Source organism: Siphateles boraxobius, unplaced genomic scaffold (genome assembly GCF_051911475.1).
Source record: "Siphateles boraxobius isolate OS27281-9 unplaced genomic scaffold, OSU_SipBor_1 25, whole genome shotgun sequence".
In the NCBI taxonomy this organism is placed as follows: Eukaryota; Metazoa; Chordata; class Actinopteri; order Cypriniformes; family Leuciscidae; genus Siphateles; species Siphateles boraxobius.
Window position 1 is genome coordinate 37070001 of NW_027508866.1, and position 18073 is coordinate 37088073.

The following is an 18073-nucleotide window of genomic DNA, read 5'->3' on the forward strand; positions in this document are numbered from 1 at the left end:
CTTGACTTGTTATACAGATTATGAGCGTTTAATCAAACCCTATTAATCCTGCACATTAATAATAATGATATTTTACTCAGTGTTATGTTTACATGCACACCTTTTGTTTTAATCAGACTGAATTCATTGCGATTGACGAATTCGAAATGAATTGTTTATATGAACACTAAAAAAAGTTGATGTGCACGTTTATATGTCACAAGCTTCAAATCTGAATAGTTTTTTGGACATGCGCACACTGCAAAAATATACAGTGTCCTGATGTTTGCGCATAAGTATACTCCTACATTGATTTTGTATTTGTTTTAAACAGCAGACTTAATATTGATCCATTTCTGGTAATAATTTGGAGACAATGAGCATATGATATTATATTTATCACGCAGTAAAAATGCCCAAGTCAATGGGGTCCATCAACTGTTTGGTTACTCGTATTTAAAATATCTTCTTTTGTGTTCAGCAGAAGAAAGAAATTCATACAGGTATGAAACAACTTGATGTTGAGTAAATTATGACAGAATTTTCATTTTTAAGTGAACTATCACTTTAACAAAAATGAAAACACGTGGTGCTGTACTTCAAAAACGGGAACATGACATTAACATTCAGTCTCTATTATAGTGACATTACAACAACACAGGAAAACCCACAGAGAGCTTCCCATCGGAGAGTATCTGAGCAAACCAGGGCAGGTTTATCAGCACAACAATTAGCTGTGGACCAGAACCAAGACCCGGTGCGACTGCCAGCCCTGCTGAGCATGATCCCTATCTCAGTCACACACACATGCATCCAAACACACACACTTGAACATTTCTTGAACGCTGTCCTCGTGCCAAACCACTGACAGTCATGTAACGCTCGCAGACACTGAGACCGCACGCGTTTCAGACCTTGACCCAAAAAACGAGTAAAGTCACAGAACCACGGCATCTGTCTGTCTCGTGGCAGGCCTGAGAGATCAGATGGCGGCATGAAGCGCTCGTGCTCCAGTTCGTCAGCACAAATAAGAAATAAAAGAGAATAAAAGAGGCGAAAAGCACTCGAGAAATGGAATAACATGACAGAAAATTGCCCTCACGCCAACAAGCCCCCACAGACTCGCAGATCTCTAGTGGACAAAAGAGACAGAATAGAGTTCACATTCAGTCCTGCATAAAAACACACAGGATAATGCAGCACATGTGCGCCCGTCACACCCGCCCCCCTTTAAGGCAAGAAAATAGTACTCGAAAAATTAGAATATCGTGCAAAAGTGTATTTCAGTAATTCAAATTAAAAGGTGAAACTAATATATTTAGTATAACTATATACACATGCATGATTATACTTTTCAGAGGGCCGACATTTCTGTATTTAAAATCCTTTTTTTTTTTATTGATTTCATGTAATATTCTAATTTTCTGAGATTTTGAATTTGGGGTTTTCATAAGCTGTAAGTCATAATCATCAAAATTATAACTTTTGCACGATATTAAAAATTTTCGAGTTTCACCTGTACAAGCAAAACCACTGTTTTTATTTAATGCACGGGTCAATTTGGAGATTTTGGTTGCATATTTTGCATCTATAATATGATTTCTCTCAGACTAGCGGGAAGAAAATACACTTTATCTTTTAGTCTTTATTTTATTGCACTTTATGTATTTGAGACTGTAGGTTTCAATTCCAATACATATCTTTAACTCTTTCCATGCCATTGACAGAATTTTTCACTACCACTTATAATCAAAAAGATAATCTGTTGACGTCGTTTCTACAAGTTCTGATAGGTTAACAGTACAGATAATTCAGCTTATGAACATGGCATTCTGTTATTTACGCAAAGAACAGAATATTCCTTTGCCATGGTCACATGCCTCTCATAATAATAAACAGTCCCTGCAAAGACATAGATCAAACTCAGGGAAAAGATATTGCCTGTTTTGTCAGGACTTCACTGGAACACAACATGAAAACCTCATTCACACTGATACAAACTACATGATTCACTGTCATATAGTGACCCATCGTGCTATAAACTCTAAAAAGAATCACACATACTAAGTATGCATGAGTTAGTGGATACATGTAGTGCGTCAAGAACCCTAGAGTTCTATAGAACCCCACTGAAGGGATCCTTAAAATAGAATCAAGAACCCTAGAGTTCTATAGAACCCCACCAGACTTGTGCACAATTCAAAATTGAATTGAGAATGACTCCTGAATTCCAATTCAATTCTTGAATTTGAATTGAATTTGAATTGATGTCAAAAACAGGATCTAGAATTAAAATTCGAATTTGAATTAAAGGAAGCAGAATTACAATTCAAAACAAATTCTAAGAAATTCATATAGATATTTTAAGTGAAGTGTTTAACAATGAAGCTTTACAGTATATGTCAGATATGATTGCATTACATATTCTATAAATGACATTAGTTTGAACTACTTTAGATTTTAGAACAGATTACATTAACAGGAAATATTTTCCCCCAGCAATGAATGTTAAAAGCTCTAGTCACAGAACAAATAATTAAGTTTCATTTATTGTAATTGTAATTTTGTGGAACATGATAGAACATGACTCCATTTCCCAGAATTACTATAGTAAATCCTAAGAAAAAGAAAACAATTTGAGGTGGATATTTGTTTATATATATATATATACGTATATTAGAGGAAAATGTATGCAGGGGAGTGAGTTAACTGTAATGAAATTATGTTATTGAATTACAAAATGAATGTAATTGTATTTAGTTGTATTACTGAGGTAAAATGTGTAATTTAATTAGTTACTAATCAAATTAAAAGGAAATTGCTTTACATTGATAAAGTAATCCAAACCACATTTATAATGGGTAGTTTATAACAGTAAGCAACTACATTTTCAAAGTAACCTTCCTAACGCTGAATGTATGTGAGACTCAACACATTCTTTGTTGTGTGACTGTGTGGAATTTCTTTGAATTGCCATGCATTTAATTCCACTTCCTGTCATACCAATTCAAATTCCAATTCAACTTCCTGTGGGTCGGAGTCAATTCAATTCAAATTCCAATTCATGAATTGAATGGAGGCCAATCCTGAAATTCTGAATTTTGCACAAGCCTGGACCCCACAAGAGGGTTCTTTAAAATATAATCAAGAACCTTAGAGCTCAATATAGAACCAGACTGAACCTTTTTTCTAAGAGTATATTGTCTTAACTGCTGGCGTGGACAGTTGACCCTCAACAGAAGTGTGTGTGTGTGTGTGCGTGTGCGTGTGTGTGTGTGTGTGCGTGTGCGTGTGTGTGCGTGTGTGTGTGTGTGTGTGCGTGCGTGTGTGCGTGCGTGTGCGTGTGCGTGTGTGCGTGTGCGTGTGTGTGTGTGTGTGTGCGTGCGTGTGTGCGTGCGTGTGTGTGTGCGTGTGTGCGTGTGCGTGTGCGTGCGTGCGTGCGTGCGTGTGCGTGTGCGTGTGCGTGCGCGTGCGTGTGTGCGTGCGTACTCTTTTTTCTAAGAGTATATTGTCTTAACTGCTGGCGTGGACAGTTGACCCTCAACAGAAGTGTGTGTGTGTGTGTGTGTGTGTGTGTGTGTGTGTGTGTGTGTGTGTGTGTGTGTGTGTGTGTGTGTGTGTGTGTGTGTGTGTGTGTGTGTCGTGTCGGGCTCCGCCCCGTCTGCATGCCGTCACGCTGGGGAACCTTCACGCCAGACTGCCATGCTTTGATGCTGGAGCTCGGGGATGTAATTTGAGTCACAGTTATCACAGTCACATCTAGAAAACTCAACCACACCTCCCCTCGGAGAAACAGGCCTGTTGAATTTCAACAGAAATAAAAAAAAGAAAAAAGCGTGCATAAAAGAGTCTGACCTTGAATCATCTGAGCTGTTTAGTGTCTTTTAATTGCCGGTGAGTTTTTAGCTTAAGCAGTCACACCACAGTCTCTGCGTGACCTCCGTCACCTTTAGAAACTAGAACAACACGCTCAAGGCAATTAGTGTTTCATCTATTCTGATGCAATGTTTCACTGAAATCACTTCGCCGTCACCCACAAATCTGCAACCCTTTAGAGTGATCTTAATCAGGAATCGGCCCCAAATTGCTTCCATATGAAGTGAGATTAAAATTTAATTTCATACATTTCCACTGAGGATATTAGAATATGCTAAAGTGTTTCCACTGGATCATATTATGCCATAGTACTATAATAACCGAAAAAGGCTTTTCTGAATATGAATCCACATGTGAATTTGGATTATGATGCTTATTTTATTGTTTGTGCATAAATCAAATTAAAACAAATCTGGAGAGGAAACAATTGGGTTTTGGCATCGTTGAGCAAGTTGTGCAGCAAATACCATCAAATCCACAAGTAACCAGACATGTTTTAAAAAAAAAAGTAATTAATATGCATATTTTGTGCATAAACTACCATTCAAAAGATTAAGTGTTTTTTAGAAAGAGTCTCTTCTGCTCACCAAGGCTGCATTTATTTGATCAGAAATACAGAAAAACTTGCAAAATTGAAGTTTTGTAAATATAAAGTGTAATTTATTCATGTGATCAAAGCTGAATTTTTCAGCATCATTACTCCAGTCTTCAGTGTCACATGATCCTTCAGAAATCACTATAATATGATGATTTGATGATCAACATTGCTGCTGCTGCTTCATATTTGAGTGGAAATAGTGTAAATAAAAATGAAACATTTCTTTGAAAAGTAATAACTTTGCCCCTTGATTTGTAAAAGTGCCATGAAATGACCTACATTTATAAATATTGCGAGCAGAATGCCAGGGAAAACTGTAAAGCGCGAGCGCATCTAATCCACATTGATGTAACGCGTACGCCGCGCTCAGAAACTGCAGCGGGAATGAAAGCTTGACTGGATGAACACAGAAAGAGAGAGATGGAAGGTCAGCGAGTGAGAGAAGAGTGAATATTCCGGGAAAACTTTTCAATTGGATTTCTCCTGCTGGAATGGCTCATGAAAATGAAACGCAGTCTCGTAAGCTCTGATATGAAGGCAGAACCGCGCAGTGACCCGGCAGATCACAGTAGAGTTCAGTCCTGCGAGCCTGGAATAACAAACACTTCCCAGATGCACTGCATGCATTCATGTGTTTGGAGCGCATTATAGTTTTATTCATATTTTGAACTATTTTTTTATTTTATATTTTCCATGTTCAAATTTTTTAAAAAAAATTTGTTTTTTTTGTTATTTTTATTAGTTTAAAAAAAAAATATTTAATAGTTTTTATTTCAGATTTTGTTATTCTAAAAGTTCAAAAAACTAAAGAAAATGAGAAACGTTGCCTTGTCAAATAAGTTTTAACATTAGTTAATTTTTTTTTTACTTTGTTATATGTATACAGAACCATTCAAAAGTTTAGAGCTGGTAAGATGTTTTATGTTTTTGAAAGAAGACTGCATTTATTTGATCAAAAATACAGTAAAAATAGGGAAATATTATTCCAATGTAAAACAGCTGTATATATAGTAAAGTGTAATTTATTCCTGTGATCAAAGCTGAATTTTCAGCATCATTACTCCAGTCTTCAGTGTCACATGATCCTTCAGAAATCACTATAATATGATGATTTGATGCTCAAGAAACATTTATAATTATTGTTAATGTTGAAAATATTTCAGGATTCTCTGATGAATAGAAAGCTCTAAACAACAGCATTTATTTGAGATAGAATCTTTTGTAACATTATAAATGTCTTTCCTGTCACTTTTGATCCATTTAATGCATCCTTGATGAATAAAAGTACTGACCTCAAACTGTTTAAAAGGTAGTTTATACTAACAAACGTGTTTTTAATGGTTTTAGTTTCAGTTAACAATAATATTCCTGGTTTGGAGTTGCTGAAACTCAAGAGATCTTTATTTGCTCCGCCAAAGCCGGGCGGTACAGACATCATGAGCTCCGCTATCACAGTCTCATCTCAACAGATCTGTGTGATGAACTCAAGAATAAAGAGCTCAAAGGAGCGGGTTCCTAAAATAAAGAGGTCGAGTCCTTTGTAACTCGCCACACGAGAGGAACAACTCTTTGAAAACCAGCTAAAACAAGTGTGATAAGATGTGTGTAAAACAAACATAGCATCTGTACGATCAGGAAAACCCTCTTCACCTCCCATTCGTATGGCGGATCGCAGATGAAACGAGTGTGTCGAGGGCCAAACATCTTCAAAGCCGGAAAGACAAACCTAAAACAACACAAGTCTCCGCATGTGAGAGCGCAGGACATGTGTATCCAAACAATACAGTCTGACAAGAGCATGCTGGGAATAACTGATGTAGGAAGTGTCCTCGGGTTCGGGTTCACTGGCAGCCTCTGAGTCTCTTTCACCCAAAGCCTAATTGTTTTTTCAATTAGCGCCGGCTTCCCCAGAGCAGTGTGTGTTATGTCGTCGCTGGATGTGTGTAAAGCTGCGTGTCTCAGTGTAATGCGTGTTTTGACACGAGTTTGAAGTGTTTCTGAAAGCGCATCAGCACCTGCGAGTGAGAGAAACACCAAACGCTGCAGGGGAAATATCGCAATAAAACTGCGTTTTATAAAGACAAGAGGGAGAAAAGTGCGTTCAAATGACATTATTTTAGACGATATAATAAACAGCAATTAAGTAACGGGGCAGACAGAGAAGACAGTTGTTATTATTATTATGTTAAATAGCATTTACCAATAAAACTCTATCGTCATTAGCAAAAAACTGAATTACAGTAACTCTATAGACCTTATGCGCCAGAGAAACGAGGGCGCCGCCATCTTTGGAATATTTGAACTCTGTATATCTCTATGGGATTGCTGTCCAGGAGTAATTAGCTTTTGAAGTGATTTACGTGATGTAAAGTTTACAAAAGTTATAATGAGGATTGTAATGTTTAAAGCTGATATATTAACAAATGTCAGTATACCGGGAAGATTTTAAAATGAGCCGTTCATTTATAAATAGGCAAGATCGCTGTGAAAACACAGACCGAAAGACAAAAGACAACGAGTGCAGCGCTGAAAAGGGGCGGGGCTACATAAGGTCTATAGATTAAGAATTACACATTACTTTTGCAATATATAAACATTATCGAAAGGAGAAAAGCATATTGTTGAACACTTTAAAAAATGGCCTCTCTATTTTCGCGAATAAACGGCATAAAAATAACGTCATGAATGAATGGCATAAATGAACAAATAAACGGCATAAAAAAATTAATAAATCAATAAACAGCATAAATAACTAAAATGATCATTATCATTATTTTAAATAGCATTTACCAGTAAAACTTTATTATTATTAACAAAAATAAATGTATCAAACTACTAATGATTGAATTACAGTGACTCTAGATATTAAAAATTAGACATTACCTTTTGAAAATATATATATAATTCCGAAATAAGAAAAGCACACAGTTGTGTTCACATTGGCCTCCCTATTTTGTGAAAGTATATATAAACTGCAATTAAATAAATAGAAAATAGGGCATAAATAAATAAAATTATTATTATCATTGTATTTAATAGGATTTACCAATAACTTGCTAGACTGACTTGCAGTAAATCTATATATTAAAAATAACACATTACCTACTTTTCAAAAGATGTCCATTGTTATACAGAGCTATTTCCCTATTTAGAAAATGAAAATGATGTGTGTAAAGCTGCGTGTCTCCGTGTAATGTGTGTTTTGACACGAGTTTAGTGCATCTGAAGTGTTTCTGAAACACCTGCGAGTCTGAGAGAAACACCAAGCGCTGCAGGGAAATATCGCAATAAAACTGGAAGTAATTTGACAAAAGACAAGAGGGAGAAAAGCACGCGGTTGAGAGCGCTCAAAACGGCATCGCCAGCACACTGTCAAATCAAGAGAAAACACGAGGAGCTGCTGGATGGAATAACATGATTTGAGGAAATGAATCCTTCAAGAGCGAGAGATGTTTCTGAGGGAGAAACGAGGGAATGGAGTCAGCGTTTCGCCACACAACAGATTCGGGACGTTTGCTGCTAAAAGAAATGATATTTGAACAGAGTTGTGAATCTGCAGCCTCAACTGAATGTGATGATATCAAAATACTGGGTAGCGAGAAATAACATCAACACAATAATAGACAGACGACATCTTTCTGTGTTATCAACTGCAGCGACACACCACAGCACAACTAATAATGAATCACAACTGCAGTTTGAACGGTGACTGATTCACATAATAATGAATCACAACTGCAGTTTGAACAGTGACTGATTCACATAATAATGAATCACAACTGCAGTTTGAACAGTGACTGATTCACATAATAATGAATCACAACTGCAGTTTGAACAGTGACTGATTCACATAATAATGAATCACAACTGCAGTTAGAACAGTGACTGATTCACATAATAATGAATCACAACTGCAGTTTGATCAGTGACTGATTCACATAATAATGAATCACAACTGCAGTTTGAACAGTGACTGATTCACATAATAATGAATCACAACTGCAGTTTGATCAGTGACTGATTCACATAATAATGAATCACAACTGCAGTTTGAACAGTGACTGATTCACATAATAATGAAGCACAACTGCAGTTTGATCAGTGACTGATTCACATAATAATGAATCACAACTGCAGTTTGAACAGTGACTGATTCACATAATAATGAAGCACAACTGCAGTTTGATCAGTGACTGATTCACATAATAATGAATCACAACTGCAGTTTGAACAGTGACTGATTCACATAATAATGAAGCACAACTGGGGTTTGAACAGGGACTGATTCACATAATAATGAATCAAAACTGCAGTTTGATCAGTGACTGATTCACATAATAATGAATCTCAACTGCAGTTTGAACAGGGACTGATTCACATAATAATGAAGCACAACTGCAGTTTGATCAGTGACTGATTCACATAATAATGAATCACAACTGCAGTTTGATCAGTGACTGATTCACATAATAATGAAGCACAACTGCAGTTTGATCAGTGACTGATTCACATAATAATGAAGCACAACTGCAGTTTGAACAGTGTCTGATTCACATAATAATGAAGCACAACTGCAGTTTGATCAGTGACTGATTCACATAATAATGAAGCACAACTGCAGTTTGATCAGTGACTGATTCACATAATAATGAATCACAACTGCAGTTTGAACAGTGACTGATTCACATAATAATGAATCACAACTGCAGTTTGAACAGTGTCTGATTCACATAATAATGAAGCACAACTGCAGTTTGATCAGTGACTGATTCACATAATAATGAATCACAACTGCAGTTTGAACAGTGTCTGATTCACATAATAATGAAGCACAACTGCAGTTTGATCAGTGACTGATTCACATAATAATGAAGCACAACTGCAGTTTGAACAGTGTCTGATTCACATAATAATGAAGCACAACTGCAGTTTGAACAGTGACTGATTCACATAATAATGAATCACAACTGCAGTTTGAACAGTGACTGATTCACATAATAATGAAGCACAACTGCAGTTTGAACAGTGACTGATTCACATAATAATGAAGCACAACTGCAGTTTGAACAGTGACTGATTCACATAATAATGAAGCACAACTGCAGTTTGAACAGTGACTGATTCACATAATAATGAATCACAACTGCAGTTTGAACAGTGACTGATTCACATAATAATGAATCACAACTGCAGTTTGAACAGTGACTGATTCACATAATAATGAAGCACAACTGCAGTTTGAACAGTGACTGATTCACATAATAATGAATCACACCTGGGGTTTGAACAGTGACTGATTCACATAATAATGAATCACACCTGGGGTTTGAACAGTGACTGATTCACATAATAATGAATCACAACTGCAGTTTGAACAGTGACTGATTCACATAATAATGAATCACAACTGCAGTTTGAACAGTGACTGATTCACATAATAATGAAGCACACCTGCAGTTTGAACAGTGACTGATTCACATAATAATGAAGCACAACTGCAGTTTGAACAGTGACTGATTCACATAATAATGAATCACAACTGCAGTTTTAACAGTGACTGATTCACATAATAATGAAGCACAACTGCAGTTTGAACAGTGACTGATTCACATAATAATGAAGCACAACTGCAGTTTGAACAGTGACTGATTCACATAATAATGAAGCACAACTGCAGTTTGAACAGTGACTGATTCACATAATAATGAAGCACACCTGCAGTTTGAACAGTGACTGATTCACATAATAATGAATCACACCTGCAGTTTGAACAGTGACTGATTCACATAATAATGAAGCACACCTGCAGTTTGAACAGTGACTGATTCACATAATAATGAAGCACAACTGCAGTTTGAACAGTGACTGATTCACATAATAATGAAGCACACCTGCAGTTTGAACAGTGACTGATTCACATAATAATGAATCACACCTGCAGTTTGAACAGTGACTGATTCACATAATAATGAAGCACACCTGCAGTTTGAACAGTGACTGATTCACATAATAATGAAGCACAACTGCAGTGTGAACAGTGACTGATTCACATAATAATGAATCACACCTGCAGTGTGAACAGTGACTGATTCACATAATAATGAATCACAACTGCAGTTTGAACAGTGACTGATTCACATAATAATGAAGCACACCAGCAGTTTGAACAGTGACTGATTCACATAATAATGAAGCACAACTGCAGTTTGATCAGTGACTGATTCACATAATAATGAATCACACCTGCAGTTTGAACAGTGACTGATTCACATGATAATGAAGCACAACTGCAGTTTGATCAGTGACTGATTCACATAATAATGAATCACAACTGCAGTTTGAACAGTGACTGATTCACATAATAATGAAGCACACCTGCAGTTTTAACAGTGACTGATTCACATAATAATGAAGCACACCTGCAGTTTGAACAGTGACTGATTCACATAATAATGAAGCACACCTGCAGTTTTAACAGTGACTGATTCACATAATAATGAAGCACAACTGCAGTTTGAACAGTGACTGATTCACATAATAATGAATCACACCTGCAGTTTGAACAGTGACTGATTCACATAATAATGAAGCACACCTGCAGTTTGAACAGTGACTGATTCACATAATAATGAAGCACATGGCAGGCCGTTCTCAATAACATACACTCATCTTCTATCTGCCTACGACACACCATTATCCAGTTTAAAATTACTCATCGTTTACATTGGTCAAAAGTAAAGTTGGCTAGAATTGCACCAGATATTGACCCAGAGTGTGATCGGTGTAATATAGAGCCAGGCACTTTGTCACATATGTTCTGGAGCTGTCCCAAACTGTTTGAGTTTTGGCAGTTGATTTTTGTTTTTCTTTCTAGAGTATTGCATACTCATATTGACCCGTCACCGATCATTGCCATCTTTGGAGTAGTACCACAAGAACTTTGTATAGGCAAATGGGATAAAACAGTGATAGCATTTGTAACTCTCTTGGCCAGACGTATTATTTTATTGAATGGAAGGATAAGTCTCCACCTGTATTTAAACATTGGATTAACGATGTTATGCACTATTTAACACTTGAGCAAATTCGTTATAATTTGCAGGGTAATAACATTAAATTCAGTAATATTTGGCAACCTGTTCTTACACTAATTGAACAAATGGACTCTAATGACATTGTATGAGTTTATTTTTTTTTGTTTATTTTTTTTTTTTTAATATATATATATATTTTTTTTTATTTTATTATTATTATTTTTTTATATATATATTTTTTTTTTTTTTGCCTCTATACCAGTGGTGCGATGGGGGTGGGTGGGTTCTGGGTTGCTAAGTGTCTGTTGTTTGTTGTATGTTAAAATACAATAAAAAGACTTTGATCAAAAAAAAAATAATGAAGCACAACTGCAGTTTGAACAGTGACTGATTCACATAATAATGAATCACAACTGCAGGTGAACAGTGACTGATTCACATAATAATGAAGCACAACTGCAGTTTGAACAGTGACTGATTCACATAATAATGAATCACAACTGCAGTTTGAACAGTGACTGATTCACATAATAATGAAGCACAACTGCAGTTTGAACAGTGACTGATTCACATAATAATGAAGCACAACTGCAGTTTGATCAGTGACTGATTCACATAATAATGAAGCACACCTGCAGTTTGAACAGTGACGGATTCACATAATAATGAATCACAACTGCAGTTTTAACAGTGACTGATTCACATAATAATGAAGCACAACTGCAGTTTGAACAGTGACTGATTCACATAATAATGAAGCACACCTGCAGTTTGAACAGTGACTGATTCACATAATAATGAAGCACAACTGTAGTTTTAACAGTGACTGATTCACATAATAATGAAGCACAACTGCAGTTTGAACAGTGACTGATTCACATAATAATGAAGCACAACTGCAGTTTGAACAGTGACTGATTCACATAATAATGAAGCACAACTGCAGTTTGAACAGTGACTGATTCACATAATAATGAAGCACACCTGCAGTTTTAACAGTGACTGATTCACATAATAATGAAGCACAACTGCAGTTTGAACAGTGACTGATTCACATAATAATGAATCACAACTGCAGTTTGAACAGTGACTGATTCACATAATAATGAATCACAACTGCAGTTTGAACGGTGACTGATTCACATAATAATGAAGCACAACTGCAGTTTGAACAGTGACTGATTCACATAATAATGAAGCACAACTGCAGTTTGAACAGTGACTGATTCACATAATAATGAACACACCTGCAGTTTGAACAGTGACTGATTCACATAATAATGAACACACCTGCAGTTTGAACAGTGACTGATTCACATAATAATGAAGCACAACTGCAGTTTGAACAGTGACGGATTCACATAATAATGAAGCACAACTGCAGTTTGAACAGTGACTGATTCACATAATAATGAAGGACAACTGCAGTTTGAACAGTGACTGATTCACATAATAATGAATCACAACTGCAGTTTGAACAGTGACTGATTCACATAATAATGAATCACAACTGCAGTTTGAACAGTGACTGATTCACATAATAATGAATCACACCTGCAGTTTGAACAGTGACTGATTCACATAATAATGAATCACAACTGCAGTTTGAACAGTGACTGATTCACATAATAATGAACACACCTGCAGTTTGAACAGTGACTGATTCACATAATAATGAACACACCTGCAGTTTGAACAGTGACTGATTCACATAATAATGAAGCACAACTGCAGTTTGAACAGTGACGGATTCACATAATAATGAAGCACAACTGCAGTTTGAACAGTGACTGATTCACATAATAATGAAGCACAACTGCAGTTTGAACAGTGACTGATTCACATAATAATGAACACACCTGCAGTTTTAACAGTGACTGATTCACATAATAATGAATCACAACTGCAGCTTGAACAGTGACTGATTCACATAATAATGAAGCACAACTGCAGTTTGAACAGTGACTGATTCACATAATAATGAACACACCTGCAGTTTTAACAGTGACTGATTCACATAATAATGAATCACAACTGCAGTTTGAACAGTGACTGATTCACATAATAATGAAGCACAACTGCAGTTTGAACAGTGACTGATTCACATAATAATGAAGCACAACTGCAGTTTGAACAGTGACTGATTCACATAATAATGAATCACAACTGCAGTTTGAACAGTGACTGATTCACATAATAATGAAGCACAACTGCAGTTTGAACAGTGACTGATTCACATAATAATGAAGCACAACTGCAGTTTGATCAGTGACTGATTCACATAATAATGAATCACAACTGCAGTTTGAACAGTGACTGATTCACATAATAATGAAGCACAACTGCAGTTTGAACAGTGACTGATTCACATAATAATGAATCACAACTGCAGTTTGATCAGTGACTGATTCACATAATAATGAATCACAACTGCAGTTTGAACAGTGACTGATTCACATAATAATGAAGCACAACTGCAGTTTGAACAGTGACTGATTCACATAATAATGAAGCACAACTGCAGTTTGAACAGTGACTGATTCACATAATAATGAATCACAACTGCAGTTTGAACAGTGACTGATTCACATAATAATGAATCACAACTGCAGTTTGAACAGTGACTGATTCACATAATAATGAAGCACAACTGCAGTTTGAACAGTGACTGATTCACATAATAATGAAGCACAACTGCAGTTTGAACAGTGACTGATTCACATAATAATGAATCACAACTGCAGTTTGATCAGTGACTGATTCACATAATAATGAAGCACAACTGCAGTTTGAACAGTGACTGATTCACATAATAATGAAGCACAACTGCAGTTTGAACAGTGACTGATTCACATAATAATGAACACACCTGCAGTTTGAACAGTGACTGATTCACATAATAATGAAGCACAACTGCAGTTTGATCAGTGACTGATTCACATAATAATGAATCACAACTGGAGTTTGAACAGTGACTGATTCACATAATAATGAACACACCTGCAGTTTGAACAGTGACTGATTCACATAATAATGAAGCACAAATGCAGTTTGAACAGTGACTGATTCACATAATAATGAATCACAACTGCAGTTTGAACAGTGACTGATTCACATAATAATGAATCACAACTGCAGTTTGATCAGTGACTGATTCACATAATAATGAAGCACAACTGCAGTTTGAACAGTGACTGATTCACATAATAATGAATCACAACTGCAGTTTGAACAGTGACTGATTCACATAATAATGAATCACAACTGCAGTTTGAACAGTGACTGATTCACATAATAATGAATCACAACTGCAGTTTGAACAGTGACTGATTCACATAATAATGAATCACAACTGCAGTTTGATCAGTGACTGATTCACATAATAATGAAGCACAACTGCAGTTTGATCAGTGACTGATTCACATAATAATGAAGCACACCTGCAGTTTGAACAGTGACTGATTCACATAATAATGAAGCACAACTGCAGTTTGATCAGTGACTGATTCACATAATAATGAATCACAACTGCAGTTTGAACAGTGACTGATTCACATAATAATGAATCACAACTGCAGTTTGAACAGTGACTGATTCACATAATAATGAATCACAACTGCAGTTTGAACAGTGACTGATTCACATAATAATGAATCACACCTGCAGTTTGAACAGTGACTGATTCACATAATAATGAATCACAACTGCAGTTTGAACAGTGACTGATTCACATAATAATGAATCACAACTGCAGTTTGAACAGTGACTGATTCACATAATAATGAACACACCTGCAGTGTGAACAGTGACTGATTCACATAATAATGAATCACACCTGCAGTTTGAACAGTGACTGATTCACATAATAATGAAGCACAACTGCAGTTTGAACAGTGACTGATTCACATAATAATGAATCACAACTGCAGTTTGAACAGTGACTGATTCACATGATAATGAATCAAGTCAAATGACTCTCAAACTCACTGGCTGAATCCAATGAATTACTCTGTGAATCTGTCAGAATGGATATTGAATCACTTCCAAAACTTCAGAAGTGATTCATTAGATCCAGCTGGTGAGTTTGAGAGTCATTTAGTGTGTGAATCAGTGAACTAGATCAAATTATTGGTGGGAAACTTAAAGCAACTCTGTGTAATAAACTGGGAAAGTACAAATCGTTTTTAACAGATACACATTACCAAAAGAGTTTCACTGTTATATGCTATTTAACACACAAACAAACAATTAACAAATAAATAAAAATATTACAATTATGTTAAATTGCATTTACCAATAAAACTCTATCAACATTACCAAAAAATGTTAATTGCTATATGCTTTAACCATTCAGAACATTAAAAACTAAGAAATAAATTAATATTAAAAAAAATGTTAAATAGCTACTTACCAATAAAACTCTGTTAACATTCAAAAAATTAATGTGCCAAATAAACTACCAATGACTGTCCTAAAAATGACACATTACCTTTAAAATATACACATTACCAAAAGATTTCGATTGTTATATTAAACTATAATAATATAATATAATATAATATAATATAATATAATATAATATAATATAATAATAGAATTTACCAATAACATTTAGTTAAAATCACTGTTCTTGTTATTTGGATAGATAGATAGATAGATAAATAAAATATTATTATTAATATAAAATAATTTATTATATTATATATTAATATAAATTATATATATATATATATATATATATATATATATATATATATATATATATAATGTAACATAATAGTATTTATTATCATTTGTATTATTATTATTATTATTATTATTAAATAGAATTTACCAATAAAATTCCATAAAAATCAAAAGATTTCCATTGTTCTTGTTATGTAAATAAATAAATAAAATAATAAATATTATTAATATAATATCACAAAACATATATTATATTAATATATATTATATAATATAATACAACATAATATTATTTATTATCAAATAATAAGTTAAAATCAAAAATATTGTTCTTGTTATGTAAATAAATAAATAAATAAATAAATAAATAGTAGTAATAGTGGTATTAGTTATATTTTAAAATAATCTTTAGTTAAATAGCATTTAACAATGGAAGTGTATTAAAATAAAGAAAGAAATGATAAAATTGAAAGATAAATTTAGATAAATCCAAAGGTGATCCGATCTCCAGGTGTGCTCCTGCTGGTGTGTGTGAAGTGAGATCAGTGTGTGACACACGTGTGTGTGATGGCCGCTGCTGACAGCGCTGTGAGAGATAAGCTGGATTCGAGATTTATGGTTCCCGGGAAAGCAGTGTATCACCTCAGCGCTGCGTCTCTTCCATCAGGAGAGAGTCAAGCGTGAACGCCGGCATAAATCCTCCATCTCTCGTTCTCATCCTCTGCTTTTATTCCCACTCTTCTCGGCTGCTGCACGGAGAGCAGGAATGATGCGCAGTATAATGTGTGGTAATGTCAAGCGATGAGCCTGCCCTAAACTGTAAAATCAACATTTTCACTATTTTCTATCAAAACTTTGTCTTTTTTTCTCTCAAAATAATTAATTTGGAAAACCTCATTTTTTTTGTTTTATTTAGTCGTTTATATGTATATGCATATGTTCATTCGTACGTGAGCATTTATTATGCTTGTTCATTTTTTGCTTTTTTCCCTCCATTTAATTAAGTAACAATCTGATGCTTGTACTGTGTTTGAGATTATTTTCTTAATAAAAATGTTTTTATAATAATAATAATAATAATAATAATAACTAATGTGGTTCAAATAACAATTTTTTTTTTTAAGATTCTATTTTTTAAACCCATCTCCGTTGTATTAACTAAAAATTGTGTACCAGGTAACATCCTTTTTTTAAGTTAAACCAACAATGTTTTTTTACAGTGTACAATAAAGGATTTCAGGACAATTCTGACACCCATCTGTGATGAACACACGTGACGTTCCTTAAATAAACATATGGTCAATAACTCAAATCAAACACACACTTTATGAAGTTTTAGACTGAAATCATTAAGGGAAACGGGTCGGATCAATCCAGAGCTGAAACGTTTCATTACGGCCTCAGGTTAACCAGCGAGAGGAATTAAACACCATGAATTATTCAACAAATGTTCATGTTTTGTGTGTGGGTCGAACAATAAGCATGTTTCAGTTGATTCTGCTTCTATTTAAACAATGAAAATACGTTAACTGCAAAAAATGCTCGTGCACGCTTGTCTCTGATGCGTCAATACTCAAGAAAAGAGCAGATCAGATTCTTACGAAACTGCAGATATGCCACTTAGCCTGGGTGAAAAACACACTCCAAATGTGTGTGTGTGTGTGTTTGTATTGTATGATAACAGCTAACAGCGGGTGATTACTGCTTTACTTCACAGATAGAAAGGAAACGCACAATCATTTCATTCTTTCTAGGTCAGAACAGAAACACGCAGTTGCCATGACATTCAGTTCAGCCGAATCAAGAGCAGGATCTCTCCGAAACAAGCTTTTCCTCCACTGAACATTTGACAACTAAATTCAGGTTTAATAATATTTCATACTTGCTCCTGCCTGTACGA

At 35.0% G+C, this 18073-nt stretch overlaps 1 protein-coding gene across 3 annotated transcripts in view; it reads right to left on the minus strand.

Annotated features, from left to right (window-relative positions):
* Window positions 1-18073, minus strand: part of unc5cb (unc-5 netrin receptor Cb) — a 225672-nt gene that overhangs the window by 125278 nt on the left and 82321 nt on the right. Inside the window, exon 1 of one of the 3 annotated variants that reach the window (XM_077243786.1) lies at window positions 16816-16940. The exons of the other annotated variants lie outside the window; for them this stretch is intronic. The gene's annotated coding sequence lies outside the window, so the exon portion shown is untranslated. Of the gene's footprint in view, window positions 1-16815; window positions 16941-18073 lie in introns of those variants that run through there. 3 annotated transcript variants of the gene reach the window in all.